General features: G+C 44.9%; 1 long non-coding RNA gene across 1 annotated transcript; it reads right to left on the bottom strand.

Annotated features, from left to right (window-relative positions):
• Positions 1 to 932: 932 nt before the first annotated feature.
• Positions 933 to 13475, bottom strand: LOC148684314 (uncharacterized). The gene is made up of 2 exons (XR_015946360.1): positions 13043 to 13475; positions 933 to 1255 (listed from the first exon to the last, which is right to left on the bottom strand). It is a non-coding gene; the product is annotated as an uncharacterized LOC148684314 (long non-coding RNA).
• Between the last annotated feature and the right edge of the window lie 1846 nt (positions 13476 to 15321).

Below are 15321 nucleotides of genomic sequence, written 5' to 3'. Positions count from 1 at the left end.
AATTTTCTAGCTGCCGAAGGGAGCATAATTTGCCTGCCAGAGAGGAACTCGGCAATAAAATGTCCTTTGCCATGCTATAATTTTCAGGAAACTGTTGCTCTGAAAAGGCAATAAAACCTTGTTTGGAAACTCTTGAATGGCCTTAACCTTTAACTTGTTCTCAACTCACAGTCCCCAGGGTAACAGCTGAGTGCCGAGTACACTGTGAGACACTTTTCTGAGATGAATGGAAGCCGCTGGCTGATTCTCTGTCCAAAGAAGAAAAGAAGGATGGTGTGGGAATACATTCATTCATTCATTCATGGCAACTTATTATATCTCACCTTTCAAGGGACAGATCCTTCCAAGATGGCTCACAAGAAGCAAGGCATTTTCAGAAAGGAAGAATATACCAACATACAAAACAGGGGTAGGGAAGATTTTTTCAGCCTGAGGTCTACATTCCATTGGGGGCAATTTTTCCAGGGGCCACATGTCAGTGGTGGGCGGAGCCAGCAGGAAAGTGGGTGGGCCAATGGATGCCCATGCTACCTGTCTACAGTTGGCTAATTTCCTTGTTTGCTGGAAGTTGTGCAGCTTGGCAGGGAGGCCTGGTTAGCAGTGGAGGTGGGTTGTGAACACCCATTTTCAGGTTGGGTGCCGTTCCAGAGAGGTTGTATCCAGTTCAAAATGGGGCCATATTTTTTCAAGTGAGAAGACCTTCCATGTTCTGTTGTTGTTTTTTAAAGAAAGATTTTAACCTCTACCCTTTTGGAGTCTTGCGCCATGAGCAAAACAACAATAACCAGCCCTTTTCCATCCCCTTGTTGAGACTCTTGAAGCAGAGAAGCAGAGCCATTTATAGGTTTGTGCAAACACTTCGTCCCGTTTCCCCCCCCCCTCCCAGAAAGTAGTCGCTCAAAGCCGTTTACAAAAAAACCCCAAACCAGAAATTTACAGCAATCTATCATTTTAACAATTGCCAGACTAACAAAAGCAGCATCAAGGAAGAAGAATGCAAAGAGTGAACAATCAATAAATTAAATTAATCAGCAACAGAAACAAAAGCTTCTTTGAAGGGGAATGCCCTTCAATTCCTGGCAGAACACAAATAGATCAGAAGATAACCCAACTTTGTAGTCCAAGGAATTTCACATTATCAGATATCATCACCCCAGAGGTGGTCATTCTTCGCAGTGATAGGGATGGGCAATTTTGTGAGTTGTGGTTTTCTCGTTTTTCCACCCATCTCTGTATCAGTTTGTGATTTTCATTTCTAAATGAAACAAAATGAAATTTGTATGGATCTTTATATGCATTTTAATGTTTATCACTCTTAACATATGCATTCTCCTACACAATTTTGCCTCGTGGTCACATTTCTGCATGTTATTTACCCTAATATAATGCAAGTTTTGAACACATGTTCAAAACTTGCATTATATTTGCATATATATTGCATATATATATTGCATATATATATTTGCACATGTTTGGGTTGGAGATCTACAACATTTGTAGAAGTGGGAATTTCAAAGGATACTTGTGGTTGGTTTGCCTATTTGGAAGTGTGTGTTAAACAGTTTCATATTTAAGGGTGAACCAAACAAAAAAATGACCCATCCCTTGTGGCAAGGACTTATCCCAGGAATCCTCATTCACCGAAGAAAGAAGAAGAAGAAGAAGAAGAAGAAGAAGAAGAAGAAGAAGAAGAAGAAGAAGAAGAAGAAGAAGAAGAAGAAGAAGAATTTATTATTTATACCCCGCCCATCTGGCTGGGTTTCCTCAGCCACTCGGGCGGCTTCCAACAGAAAAATGAAATAAAATAATCTCTTAAAACATTAAAAGCCTCCCTAAACACGCCTGCCTTCAGATGTCTTCTAAAAATTTGATAGCTGTTTTCCTCTTTCCTCTGATGGGAGGACGTTCCACAGGGCGGGCGCCACCACCGAGAAGGCCCTCTGCCTGGTTGACCATTACTGGTACAGCTGTATATCAGCAGCAGTGGCTCAGCCTTCTACCGTCTATAAGCAGAGTGGACCAGGTTTCAAAATTGAGGAGTGTGTGACCTTGGAGCTGAAAGGCGATACCTGTTAGATCAGTGGGATAGAAGCAGAACCTAATGGCTCATCAAGGGAGAGAATCGGTCCATGTTTGGTGACTCATTGGTGGAGCCTAATGGATGTGGGAGCAGAGCTAATGGTCAAAAACACTCAACCATGCTGAAAGTATCCCTGCCTTTGCTTCTGATGCCCTAACGTGGTGGAAAGATAGAAAAATTCCACCCAGTAGAACCTTAGAGACCAACTAAGTTTGTCATTGGTATGAGCTTTCTTGTGCATGCACACTTCTTCAGATATTTCTTTGTGCATGCACACAAAAGCTCATACCGATAACAAACTTAGTTGGTCTCTAAGTTTCTACTGGATGGAATTATTATTATTATTATTTCAGCTATGGCAGACCAACACGGCTACCTGCCTGTAACTAGAACTATGGTGGAAAGATATTGAAGAAGAGGCCAAACACCCTGAATCTTCAGGTGGGTCCTTAAGAACCGGCAGGCCTCTCTGCAAAAACGAATATTATTTTTCATATTCATTTATTTTCCTGCCAGGAATTCCTTCTTTTGTCTTGCCCTGGGCCTGCTAAGTGCCTGGGGATCAATCTGCATCACAGTTGCTTCTCAGGCTGCAAGTGTCACTAAAAATAATAATCCTTGAGCCAACCATTTCTTTACATAATAGCGAAAAAGTGTGCCATAATCAAGAACAATACCCTGCTCGGTGGATCTTTTTGTTGGCTTCGGGCCTTGGCTCTCAGCTCCTGCCTTTGGTCAAACAATGTGAGGGTGATCAAAGTCAAATGCGAAGTGCCCCGTATTTGTGCCTGACATAGTGCCTGACGCCTGTTTGCTCACCCAGAAAGGATGGGAGCGTTTGCTTTCCTCTTTTGTGCTGGTGGCTTGTTTCTGCAAGAGTTTCCTACTCCCTTCAAGTTCGCCCAGCAGAAAAGGTCGAGGCGACTCGGTGGCACGTGGGCAGCCCTGTGCTTTCCTGAGAATAACTGGCTCCCAGCGAATTTGCCGCTCAAAATTCCCAAAAAAAACCATCTCAAAGAGCTAATTTTAAATAAACAAAGCTTTGCAAAAGACAAAGAGCAGGGAGAGGGGACAGAGAGAACTCTTTACAAGAAGGGGAAAACGGGGAGTAAAAATAGATTACTTCCCCCCCCTCTTCTTACTTGTTCCTCTCTCTTGCTGGAGATAAGCAAGCACCACACCCACAAACCAAATACTTATTATTTAAATAATAATAAGAAGAAATATGATTGAAAGTCCTTTAGCTCTTCCATCAAGTGATGACTTTGCAACTGGATAGAGAGTTAGGCCCACCAAATCATAGAGCCATAGAGTTGGAACCAACTAGAGTGGGAAATAACCCAACTAGTCCAGCATCCTGTTTTCACAGTGTCCAAACAGATATGCCCGTGGGAAATCCACAAGCAGGATTCGAACACTCTCCCCTCCTGTGCTTTCCAGAAATTGGTATTCAGAACCATTGCTTTCTCCAATCATGCATGCGGAAGGTTCCATCTTCTATGACTTCTGCATGGAGAAGATGCAGAAATGCTATTGGGTGACAGGGAGAAGGCGGAACTCTGCTACAATTCCCAGAATTCTTTGGGAGACTCAATAACAGATACACATATAGGGAGCCTTCCAGATGGTGCTGGATTTCCAACTCCCATCATTCCTGTCTATTGCTGTACTGGTTGACACTGATGGGACCTTTGGTCTAAAACTCCTAAAGGTGGTTAGAAAAGGTTGGTCTGACTCACTGCAAGACAACTTCATATTAGACTGACCAGATAGTCCTTGATGTTGTTATTTTGCATCAACAGAGAAGCAAAAGGGTGCCTGTCACACATGCACATTCTTTGGACCTGTTATGTAGCTTTCTATTCTCCTGATCTTCTCAGTAGCATTTTCCTTCTCCTTATTTGTTCTCAGCGTCCCCAGTTTCATTTGCCCACCCTGCTGCTTAATCTGATTGGCCTGATTGGTTCCTTCTAAAACCAGCACGCATGAGATCAGCAGGTCAGATGTCTCATGATGCTGTCAGCAAAATCACGTGAGCTGCCACAGCCAATGGGACTACCCAAGAGGTAAGGGCAAATGAAGTCAAGGACAGTGAGGGTGAAGAAGAGCGGAGGCAGTGATGCCAAGAAAGAGCCTGTTCGTACACACTGGGGGTCTCTCTGCCATACAAATTGCATGCTTAATCAATCTGCTGAAAGTCTTACAAAACCACTTCTGTCCTGCAGTTCATATGGGAGAAGGACTCAGTGGTGGCCAGTGTTTCTGGACTATTTAAAAATGTTTTCCCCAAAACCCCACCCCAAAGGATCTTAGGAAAACAATGCTTTAAAAAAATAAAAAAGGAGAGCTGGGTGTGACCTTTTATGGTTCTGATCATTCCAATCAAGTGAGTGATAATGGCTAACCTTTCCTAGGAAGTTCATGGAGAACAATATTTTAAGGAGGTTTGCCAAGGCATCTTAAAATTCCAGTGATGGGTTGCTGAGCCAGAATTTCTTCAGGGAAACAAAATGTGGATGGACCTAAATGTTACCAGATGAAGAAGGCAAGATCTATTGGAAGGGTGAAATGTTGTCATAGCTGTCAAGTTTTCCCTTTTCTCGCGAGGAAGCCTATTCAGCATAAGGGAAAATCCCTTTAAAAAAGGGATAACTTGGCAGCTATGAATGTTGTCCGGAATTAGGGAAAGAGAGATCTTATCTGCACAACCATTTCTCATCCAGTGTTTTTGATATAAGACCTTGACGATGTGAACATCTGATACAACAAACTGCTTAGATCCTTTCTGGAGTTTCAAGAAAAGCTACTAACTCAGGTGGGCCAGTAAATACTTTGCAGGACATTGGCACACCTGTAATAGGTGTAAGTCTTTCAAGAGTTCAACAGGATAAGATGGGCTGGTGACTATTCCTATTTAGCTGTTTTTTTCTGTAAAACATGCACACGAAAGCTCATACCAATGACAAACTTAGTTGGTCTCTAAGGTGCTACTGGGAAGAATTCATTTTATTTTATTTTTGACTACGTCAGACCAACACGGCTACCTACCTGTAACTTTCCCCAAAATGTCTGCTATATATACATTATTTACAAAATGGGCTCCACATGATTGGCTAATTCCGGGCTGCTCCTGTAGGCCAATCAGGTTGCGGATTCACTTCCTCCAGAAGCCTGATTGGATGCTCCTGCAGGCCAATCAGGTCGCTGATTCACTTCCACCTGGAGTTGGATTGGGTGGCTCCTGGGGGCCAATCAGACTGCTGCATTCTGGATCCTATTGTTCTAGGATTCAGCACAGTACATAACAGTAACCCTTTAAGGCTAAATAAAACTGCTAAGAGAAGTGGTGTTAAGTCTCTTGGCTCAGCTGTTGTACAGAACCACCTCTGTTCTACAATTTGTATGGAAGGACCCATTGGTAAACTGCGTATACTTCACATGGCAGAGGTGTTGGACTCAGTGGCAAGCCACATAGGAGAAGGATCCTGACTTAGCTGATAAACCACATGCAGTTCATACGGGAGAAGGGCAGTGCCATAAACTGCATGCTTTGTATTGCAGAAGATCCCAGATCCAATTTCTAGTCTCCAGTTAAAAAGAGATCAGGGTACATGTGATGGGAGAGTCCACCATGTGGGATGTCGGAGAGCTATTGCTCATTAGAGAAGACAATGCTGAGCTACAATGACCAATGGTAGACTTCAGTGTTGGGCAGGCCTCTGTGCTTCCTGTATATGCCATATTGTCAAGGACTGGGCAGAGGAGGAATGGTGGAGACCACCTCCCCATCCTGACGCCTCCAAGGAGGAGGAAGAGGAAGACAGTATAGATTTACAACGGGGGGTTACGGGAGGTTTCAGCTCAGAGGCAGATGAGGGGGAAAGCTGGGAAATCATGGGAGAGCCAGAACAACTCCCGGCTGACACGTTGTCATTAGAAAGCATCTCCCAGAACCTGGTAAGCCTTGAAAGTAGGAGAGCAAAGAGCTCAAAGACAGAGGGCACACAGCAGCACCCGTAGAAATGACGAATGAGGAAGTGGGAGAGACAGGGGGTGGAGATTCACTCAGGACAACACCATTATCCAAGAGGCTGGGTTCTATAGCCTCTCTCTGTAAAGACTGAAATAAAAAAGGACGGTAAGAAACTTTGCCTTGTCTTTATACTTTCCTGGGCAACCAACCGGGAGCCGCTGACAGCATCCTGACACATATTTGCTTACATGAAACACATGAAACAGGGAAGGCCCTTGAATGCAAAAAAGGACTAAGGCAATAGGTTTCATCCATGCTGGAAAGCTGAGTGAGAAACACACTCCTGAGCGGTCTGAGTCACCTGCTCCTCTCATTGCCAATTCTTCTATTCCTTCTGCTTTCCACACACTTCTGTGAAGAAGGACAAGTACATTCTGGTGAAGGAACTGGTGCAAAGTATCTTTCCAATAGTGTTTGATTCCAGAAATGGTATGATGGGGGAAATGTGCGTCCCTGAATCAGAAAGCATTCTTCATAACAGGGTTCGCGATTCTGCCCCCATCCACCACCAACTCCAGCTCCCAACCAAGAGGGAATGTGGACTTTGCTGTGCCCCTGCCCTAGACAGCTATCAGAGAAGGAATCCAGGAAGAAGAAAGGGTAGATTATTATTATTATTATTATTATTATTATTATTATTACCCCCGCCCTTCCCAGTTTAACAGCAAATATAAAACATTGATTAAAATGCGACTTAAAACAGCATAAAACAACATAAAACACAACATAAAATGCAGCATCAATATAAATAAAATTCAAAAATTCAGGGGTCGTTTTTTTTGGGGGGGGAACCAGTCAGTAGACATCAAATGATCACCAGGGTTAACTGGCCAAGTTGGTCCTACTAGGGCCAGCAAAGAGACCAGGGAAGAATTTAAATGTGGGGTCCCAGAAAGGGTTTCTTCATAGAAGAGGAAAGGGGAAAGGGAATAGAGGATCAGGCTAATTCAAATTGAAGGCCAGGCGGAATAGCTCTGTCTTACAGACCCTGCGGAAGGAGAGCAAGTTCTGCAGGGTCCTAGTCCCGTGGGTCAGAGCATTCCACCAGGTCGGAGCCGTCACTGAAGAAGCTCTGGCCACGGTGGAGGATAGTCTGGCGGAGAAAGGGAGCAGAGAAAGGGGTGTAGCTCAGTGGAAGAGCATCTCCTTTGTACGCAGGAGGTCCCACGTTCGATCCCCAGGTATGGCTGGGAGATAACCCCTCTCCAAAATCCTGGAGCGCCACTGCCAGTCGTTGCACACCAGGGTTTCCCATGCCTGGGTCTCCAGCTCTTTTTGGACTACAATTCCCATCATCCCTGGCCACTGGGCTTGCTGGCTAGGGATGATGGGATTTGTAGTCCAAAAACAGCTGGAGACTCAAGTTTGGGAAACCCTCGTGCAGACAGTTCTGAGGTAGATGGGCCCATAGAATTTCTCAGTATAAGGCACCTTCCTGTATTTCTAAGAAGGGAACAAATAGGAACGTGAGCAAAGTGTAGAGAGACAAAATAAATGCCCTTGAAAAAGGAACTGAAGGCAGGGCAAGGTGAGGTAGGGAAAGCTCAGACAGAGTCCAAAGGCAGGAGACTTGGAACTGGAAGAACTCCCTTCAAATGCCATCATCCGAGTTGAGCCGCTTAAGTGCTTTGGGATTGCAATTTACCCATCATTCCTTGTGACTTATGAACAAACTGCAGGGGTGTAGAGGGTGTGTGTGGGGGGTTGTATTGTTAAGAACCTGGCAGATTCCCCACTGTTCATTGTGTTGACAGATGTAGAATGCTGTGCAGAGCTCAGAAAAATTATTCATTTTCCTGCAAAGCTGACAGGCTCTCCAACACCTCCTCTTGCTCCCAAATATTTGAGGTTGAAAACAATGGCTGGGTTGTGTGTGTGTGTTGTTTTTAACTTGCTCCTTCTTGCTGTTAATCTCTCACAACGGTATCACGCTGTTATGCTAATAAGAGAAAACCCTAAATGATTTCAAATCCTTTGCCTTGTCACTAAGATACCAATGGTACACACTGAAAGGGGGGTGGGAGAAGGAGATGTTCTTTGGTGGACGCCTATGTATTGTGTTTTAATGTTGAAACATACCCTGGAACCTTAGGGTAAATGATGGGTAATAAATTATCACCATCATCATCAACAACTATAACAACAACTAGAAAGCAGTTATGTATCACCCAGATTTGAAATTTTTAAAATACAATTATTATTGTTGTTGTTGTTTAGTCATTTAGTCGTGTCTGACTCTTCATGACCCCATGGACCAGAGCACGCCAGGCACTCCTGTCTTGCACTGCCTCCTGCAGTTTGGTCAAACTCATGTTCGTAGCTTCAAGAACACTGTCCAACCACCTCGTCCTCTGTCGTCCCCTTCTCCTAGTGCCCTCCATCTTTCCCAACATCAGGGTCTTTTCCAGGGAGTCTTCTCTTCTCATGAGGTGGCCAAAGTATTGGAGCCTCAGCTTCACGATCTGTCCTTCCAGTGAGCACTCAGGGCTGATTTCCTTAAGAATGGATAGGTTTGATCTTCTTGCAGTCCATGGGACTCTCAACAATAACAACAACTAGAAAGCAGTTATGTATCACGCAGATTTGAAATTTTTTTAAAATGCAATTATTATTGCTGTTGTTGTTTAATTTTAATTTATTCAATTTTTAAAAAGATCCCAAGGTGGTGTACAACATCAAGCACACATTTTACAGAGCATCAATAATAAATAATAATAAATAAAAAGCATAATAACAGCATGATAATAAAATAATCATAATAACATTCACCACTTGCCCCCCCCCCCCCGGTCATAGATTATTTAATGACTAAAGAGCCTGGGAAAAGAATACATTTAATGATGGTGCCAGGCGAGCCTCTGGGGAGAGCATATGAAATTTAATATATACAGATGCATGCTTAGAAATTGCTCTTATAATCCAGATAAAATCTGGACACAATTCGTGGCAAACATTTCAAGCGCCACGACACCACTTTCATGGTCGGTCGGTCCCCCCCCCCCCCAAGAATCATGGGAGCTGAAGTTTATTGAGAGTGCTGATATTTGTTGGAGAGCCCTTATTCTCGACAGAGAATTACAATTCCCAAAGTGAAGAGGGATTGGTTGTTAAACCACTCTGGGAGCTCTTACACACACACACACACACACACACACACAGAGAGAGAGAGAGAGAGAGAGAGAGAGAGAGAGAGAGAGAGAGAGAGAGAGAGAGAGAGAGAATTTACATCAGGCATCCCCAAACTGTGGCCCTCCAGATGTTTTGGCCTACAACTTCCATGATCCCTAGCTAACAGGACCAATGGTTGGGGAAGATGGGAATTGTAGTCCAAAACATCTGGAGGGCCGAAGTTTGGGGATGCCTGATTTACATCAACTCCTGAAGAGGATGTTAAGCGTTGGCAGCTTTTGAAATAACAATACAGTAATTTAAAATATCTGGTGCATGGGCACAGGGCAGTCTCGAGCAGGTCAGGCGCCCGGCGCCCCCGCCCTCACAGGGCGCAGCATGGTTTCCACGCGGCTTTGCCGCACATCGCCCCGCCTACCGGCCCGGCGCCCTAGTACACCACGCCACCGGGACTCTACCTAGAGCCGGCCCTGCGTGGGCAGGGCCTGGGATAGAGCCAAGAGAAGGTTCAATGGGCAGAGACTAGACTAGGCTTTGGGATCAGAACTTTGGTGTGAGCTGAGCAGGGGTGCCAACTTGAATAAAATGTCGAGGGGGCCCAGGTAAGCCCCACCCTGCATAACTGATCACAAGACACAGGTAGGTGGCCATGTTGGTCTGCCGTAATCGAAACAAAATAAAAATAAAATAGAAAAATTCCTTCCAGTGCCACCTTAGAGACCAACTAAGTTTGTCATTGGTATGAGCTTTTGTGTGCACGCACACTTCTTCAGATACACTGAAACAGAAGTCACCAGACCCTTATATATAGCGAGAGGGTGGGGAGGGGTATTACTCAGAAGGGTGGTGGGAATGGGTGATTGGCTGATAGGAGTGGTAAACCTGTGGACGACTGTTAATGGCTGCAGTTGGTCTTACAGAAAAAAGCAAGGGGTGAGATGGCTAAAAAATAGCTTTATCGTGTATAATGAGATGAGAATCCAATGTCTCTATTCAGACCAGGTCTCTCCATGGTAATAAGTTGCAATTCAGCAACCTCTCTTTCCAGTCTATTTCTGAAATTCTTTTGTAAGAAGACAGCTACTTTGGGATCTTGGTCACAAGACGTGGGACATGCAGACCATTTGAATGGCAATGCCCATCAACTTTGGGGGCCCCTCAAATATTTTACCGGGGGGGGGGGGCAAAGGGACCTCAGCCCCTAGGAGTTGGCTCCTATGGAGCTGATGATTATATGGGGGAGAGCAGCCATCCCCCTTTCCGTTGCTCCAATCCAAACAAAATAAAACAACTCTCCAGCCCCCATCCAAAGAAAAAGAAAATCCTAGCCAAGCTGTGCTTATTTTTTTATTTTTTGCAGTTTAGTTAGTGGCCTTAATTACACCCTAGCATTTCCTCTGTGGTTGTGCGTTGATTGTTTTGGCTGTGAAAGGATTCCCGGGACCCCCCGCCCCCGCCCCCTGCCTTCACTGTTGGTAAATAAAAACATGAACCCTTTCTCTTTCAGAGACTGGGGACCCGGCCACATTTTTTCCCCAAAGATGAAAGCGATTCTTGATCACACAGTTTGGTTGAGAACCGCAGAAACCCCTCTCTCCCTCCCTCCCTCCTTCACTCCTCTAGCAATTGACATTTTATGCACAGTTCCACACATCCCAAACATCCCTAGTCCCCCCCACCGCTGCCCACCCGCTTTCCCCTTTGCAGCCAGCACAATTCATGCTCCGAGTCTCTTGGCTCTCACCAACTCCTCACTTGTGGTGGGAATTAGTGTATAACAGAGCTGGAAAAGGTGTTTAGGAAGACCCCATCCCATGGGTGGGCAAACTAAGGCCTGGGGGCTGGATCCGGCCCAATCGACTTTTAAATCCGGCCCACGGATGGTTCAGGAATCAGCATGTTTTTTTATATGAGTAGAATGTGTCCTTTTATTTAAAATGCATCTCTGGGGCATAGGAATTCGTTCATTCCCCCCCCCTCCAAAATATAGTCCGGCCCCCCACAAGGTCTGAGGGACAGTGGACCGGCCCCCTGCTGAAAAGGTTTCCTGACCCCTGACTTAGAACATTGCTTCAACCTGGTGCCTGTTATTCTACAGGCCAGCAATGTTACTCAATGGTTGATACTCAAGCTTGCAGAACTAAACCACCGTAGAGCATTCAAACCACATTTTCAATGTTAAATGCAGACTTACGAAAGCATAAACACAACAGCAATGTAGAAATCTGTGCCCTGATGTCACTTGCTGAGCTGGCATTTTTTTTAAAAAAGTTGCCGGATTAAAAAAATCAGCACCCACATATTCACAATGGTGGAAACAGAGGAGAGGTTTGGGATTCTGCGGTGTAAGCCCCAGAAAAGGAGAGCTATAATCTACACACTGACTTGAAATAGCCTGTTTATCTCTAGTTATTATTATTATTATTATTTTAAAAATGCAGGTGTCTTTTTTTTTGCCTTAAATTTTACATGTGGAACAGTTATTTCTTTTTACTTGTCAGAGGGCAAGCACGGCTGCGTTGTACGGAATTCAAACCGGACAAAAGAAGGGGTTTGTCTCAGAGGAGTGGCAAGGCTGTGACCCCTGCTCCTAAATGTGTTTCTTATGAACTGGCACATTGGAACCGAGCCACTGAAAGACTGAATAATGTCACCAGAGGCTGTTTCCTACACCCTGGGCTGTTGATGCTCAAAAATGCCAGCAAAGGCTCCAGACCAAACCGAGCTTCCCTTGTCTTGCTGCAGTTGTGATTCTTCCCCAGGCTGGAACAAGAAGTTCTGTCCTGTGCACTCTGAATCGGGGGGGGGGGCGGGCTCTCACAATGCTATAAAAGACTCCGTTTTGGGCCACGGTGGAATTAGAGTCGTCTTGCCCAGATTCCTGATCCAGGAGACATTCTGCGTTCACAAATGTCATCCTTTAAGATGAGAATAGGAAACCTTGGGCCCAGGAGGAATGTGGCTCTCCAGACCTCTCTATATGGCCCTCAAGACTCTCCCCAGGTCCTCCCTAGCCACACACCCTGTCTTCAGGCCACGCCCCTTCCCCGCCTTCCATTTCATCCTCTTTGAGAGTTTTTGAGCCTGCTCTAATTCATTTTTAATGTAATTTTCACTAATACAGGCGTTTTTCTACACACTTGACCCTAGCGTATGCATTTTTTGCACCCGTTACTCGGCTGCAGAACGACATTGCAAAATTCAGGCAAGTGAGAATTTGGGGGAGAATTGTGTTTATGTTTGCAAATTGTTTCAGAAATGGAAAATTAGGTAGCTTTGCCTCGATATGTGAACTGAATTGCATTTCTTCCCTCATCCTTAGCCCAATGGTGCTTACTTCTGGGTAAACATGTTCAGAACTGTGATGCTAATGAACAAACTGCTTCCAGACACCTTGTAGAAGATGCAGAAACTTACCATTTGGCATTGCCAAAGTCTCGAGACAAGCTTCCCCAACCTGGTGCCCTTGAGAACCCACCATCCTTGACCACAGGGGCTGTTGGGAGCTGGAATCCTACAATCTCTGGAGGGCACCAGATTGGCGAGGGAGGACCCACATTGTGCCTTGGGAAGAAATAAGTTGCGGCCTCATTTATAACACACCACAAATCATGCCTGGGAATGGCCACCATTTTGGAGACACATTTATTGCCCGTGGACAACGTGATTTACAAGTGCAGGCTCAACGCCCCGAAAGCCAAAGGGAAACAGATTGTTGGCATAACAAAAAGGTATTTAGCACTTTATAAACAAACCCCCATTGCATTTCCTTTGAAAAATAAAAGAAAAGGGCAGCTTACCCGAAAGCCCTCAGGAAGGAGAGAGATGTTTTCTGCAACTGTTCCAGGCAAAAACGTCCTAGACGACAGTCGGCGAGGCTCACTGGAAATCTTTTCGGGAAGGGCCGGTGAAAAACACTGTCGCTTCGTGATTAGAGCTTCCTAAATCAAGTTTTGCTGGCATGACATGAAGTGAACAAGGGCAGTAAAACCGAGGAAGTACATTGTGCTTGCGTCCCGGCCTGGACATGGAGAGGTTATGCGTGAACCGAAATGTCAACTGGCTGGGATTGTCTTGGTTTAATCGCTGGCCTTGAAAGGTGGGAACTGATCATTCACAGAGGGGGACGTGATCTAAAAACTCAACCTCACATTGAGCTCTTCCAGCTGCCAAGACAGACATGGCAATTATTGTTGAGAGTAAGGGTGAGTGCGTTTGTGCGGGGGAATGTGTGCTGGCATAGGTTGGATTGACATTAAATTGTGTTGGTGGGTGTGGTGTGGTATTTGTTGGCAGAGTAGCTAAATTGCAGCTGGGAAGCCAAATCATGTGCAACTCTTTTCTCGAAATTAAAACAATTTCCAACCGCTTGTTAAAATATTCAACAGCTTTCAACTTTCACTGGCTCTTCTTCCTTAAACATTCAAGCAAATCTGTGTTTTTCTCTCTTTCCGAGACTTGCATGACCATGACCAGGGCTGGCCCTACGACCATGCAGGACTCCCTGGTCCTGAACGGGGCAACTGTGCCCCTGAAAGACCAGGTGCGCAGCCTGGGAGTCATTTTAGACTCACAGCTGTCCATGGAGGCACAGGTCAACTCTGTGTCCAGGGCAGCTGTCTATCAGCTCCATCTGGTACGCAGGCTGAGTCCCTACTTGCCCGCTGACTGTCTCTCCAGAGTGGTGCATGCTCTAGTTATCGCTCGCTTGGACTACTGCAATGCGCTCTACGTGGGGCTACCTTTGAAGGTGATCCGGAAACTACAACTAATCCAGAATGCGGCAGCTAGACTGGTGACTGGGAGTGGCCGCCGAGACCACATTTGAAAGACCTACATTGGCTCCCAGTACGTTTCCGAGCACAATTCAAAGTGTTGGTGTTGACCTTTAAAGCCCTAAACGGCCTCGGTCCAGTATACCTGAAGGAGCGTCTCCACCCCCATCGTTCTGCCCGGACACTGAGGTCCAGCTCCGAGGGCCTTCTGGCGGTTCCCTCGCTACGAGAAGCTAAGTTACAGGGAACCAGGCAGAGGGCCTTCTCGGTAGTGGCCCCCACCCTGTGGAATGCCCTCCCACTAGAGGTCAAAGAGAACAACAATGACCAGACCTTTAGAAGGCATCTCAAGGCAGCCCTGTTTAGGGAAGATTTTAATGTTTGATGGATTTCTGTATTTTAGTGTTTTGTTGGAAGCCGCCCAGAGTGGCTGGGGGAACCCGGCCAGATGGGCAGGGTATAAATAATAAATTATTATTATTATTATTATTATTATTATTATTATTATTATTATTATTATGCAGTTCCTCCTGGGAGATTTCTACTTTCTCTTTCCAGAAGACTTCTCCTTGCTGCTTCTTTGGAAGAACGTCACCTTCTGTACTTCTTTCTGTCACATGCATTCACACAGAAACATTACCTCACCTCTCCTCTATTGCGTTGAGAGTGTGTGTTATCTAACACTGTCTCTTCTTCAGCTTTCATGGAGATGCGGCTGTTACAGTCAAGTCACTCGCACACCAAACAAAATGGAGAACGGAATAAGATACCTCCTGTGGGGCCAGTTAACCAATCACACAGGAGTAACTGGGGAACATTCCAGAATCAAACACACAATAATGCATTTAAGCACTCCCCATTTCAGAAAATTAAATCACTATGCTTAACAGAATTTGTGTGGGCATTGAGTAAGTGGAAATCTGTTTTATAGATTTTTGATGTTTTATCTGTTTGGTTGTGATATGTATTTAAATATATTGTTTGCTTTTCTTTGTAAACTGCTTAGTGATTTAAAAAAAATGAAAAGCAGTCTATAAATATTTGAAAGAAAGAAACAATATTACACATTTTGTTGAATGAACCAGCTGTTTTTTCTTGTTTTTTATTTTATTAAGGATTTTCTCGATTTACAGAAATATGTGCAATGTCTCTCGTAACATTTTTACAGATCAGTTTCATTTGTTGAGACAGTGGGAAGGAAAGGGGGAAAAGAGGTAGATGGGAGAAAGCCGAGTGGGGGTGGGTTCGGGTGACGGTGTTTCTATTTTACTAAATATATTGGGGGGGGGGTTGTCAGCGTCGCT

Source organism: Zootoca vivipara, chromosome 11 (genome assembly GCF_965207765.1).
Source record: "Zootoca vivipara chromosome 11, rZooViv2.hap1.1, whole genome shotgun sequence".
NCBI classification, from domain to species: domain Eukaryota; kingdom Metazoa; phylum Chordata; class Lepidosauria; order Squamata; family Lacertidae; genus Zootoca; species Zootoca vivipara.
This window is presented reverse-complemented; position numbering and strand designations above follow the sequence as displayed.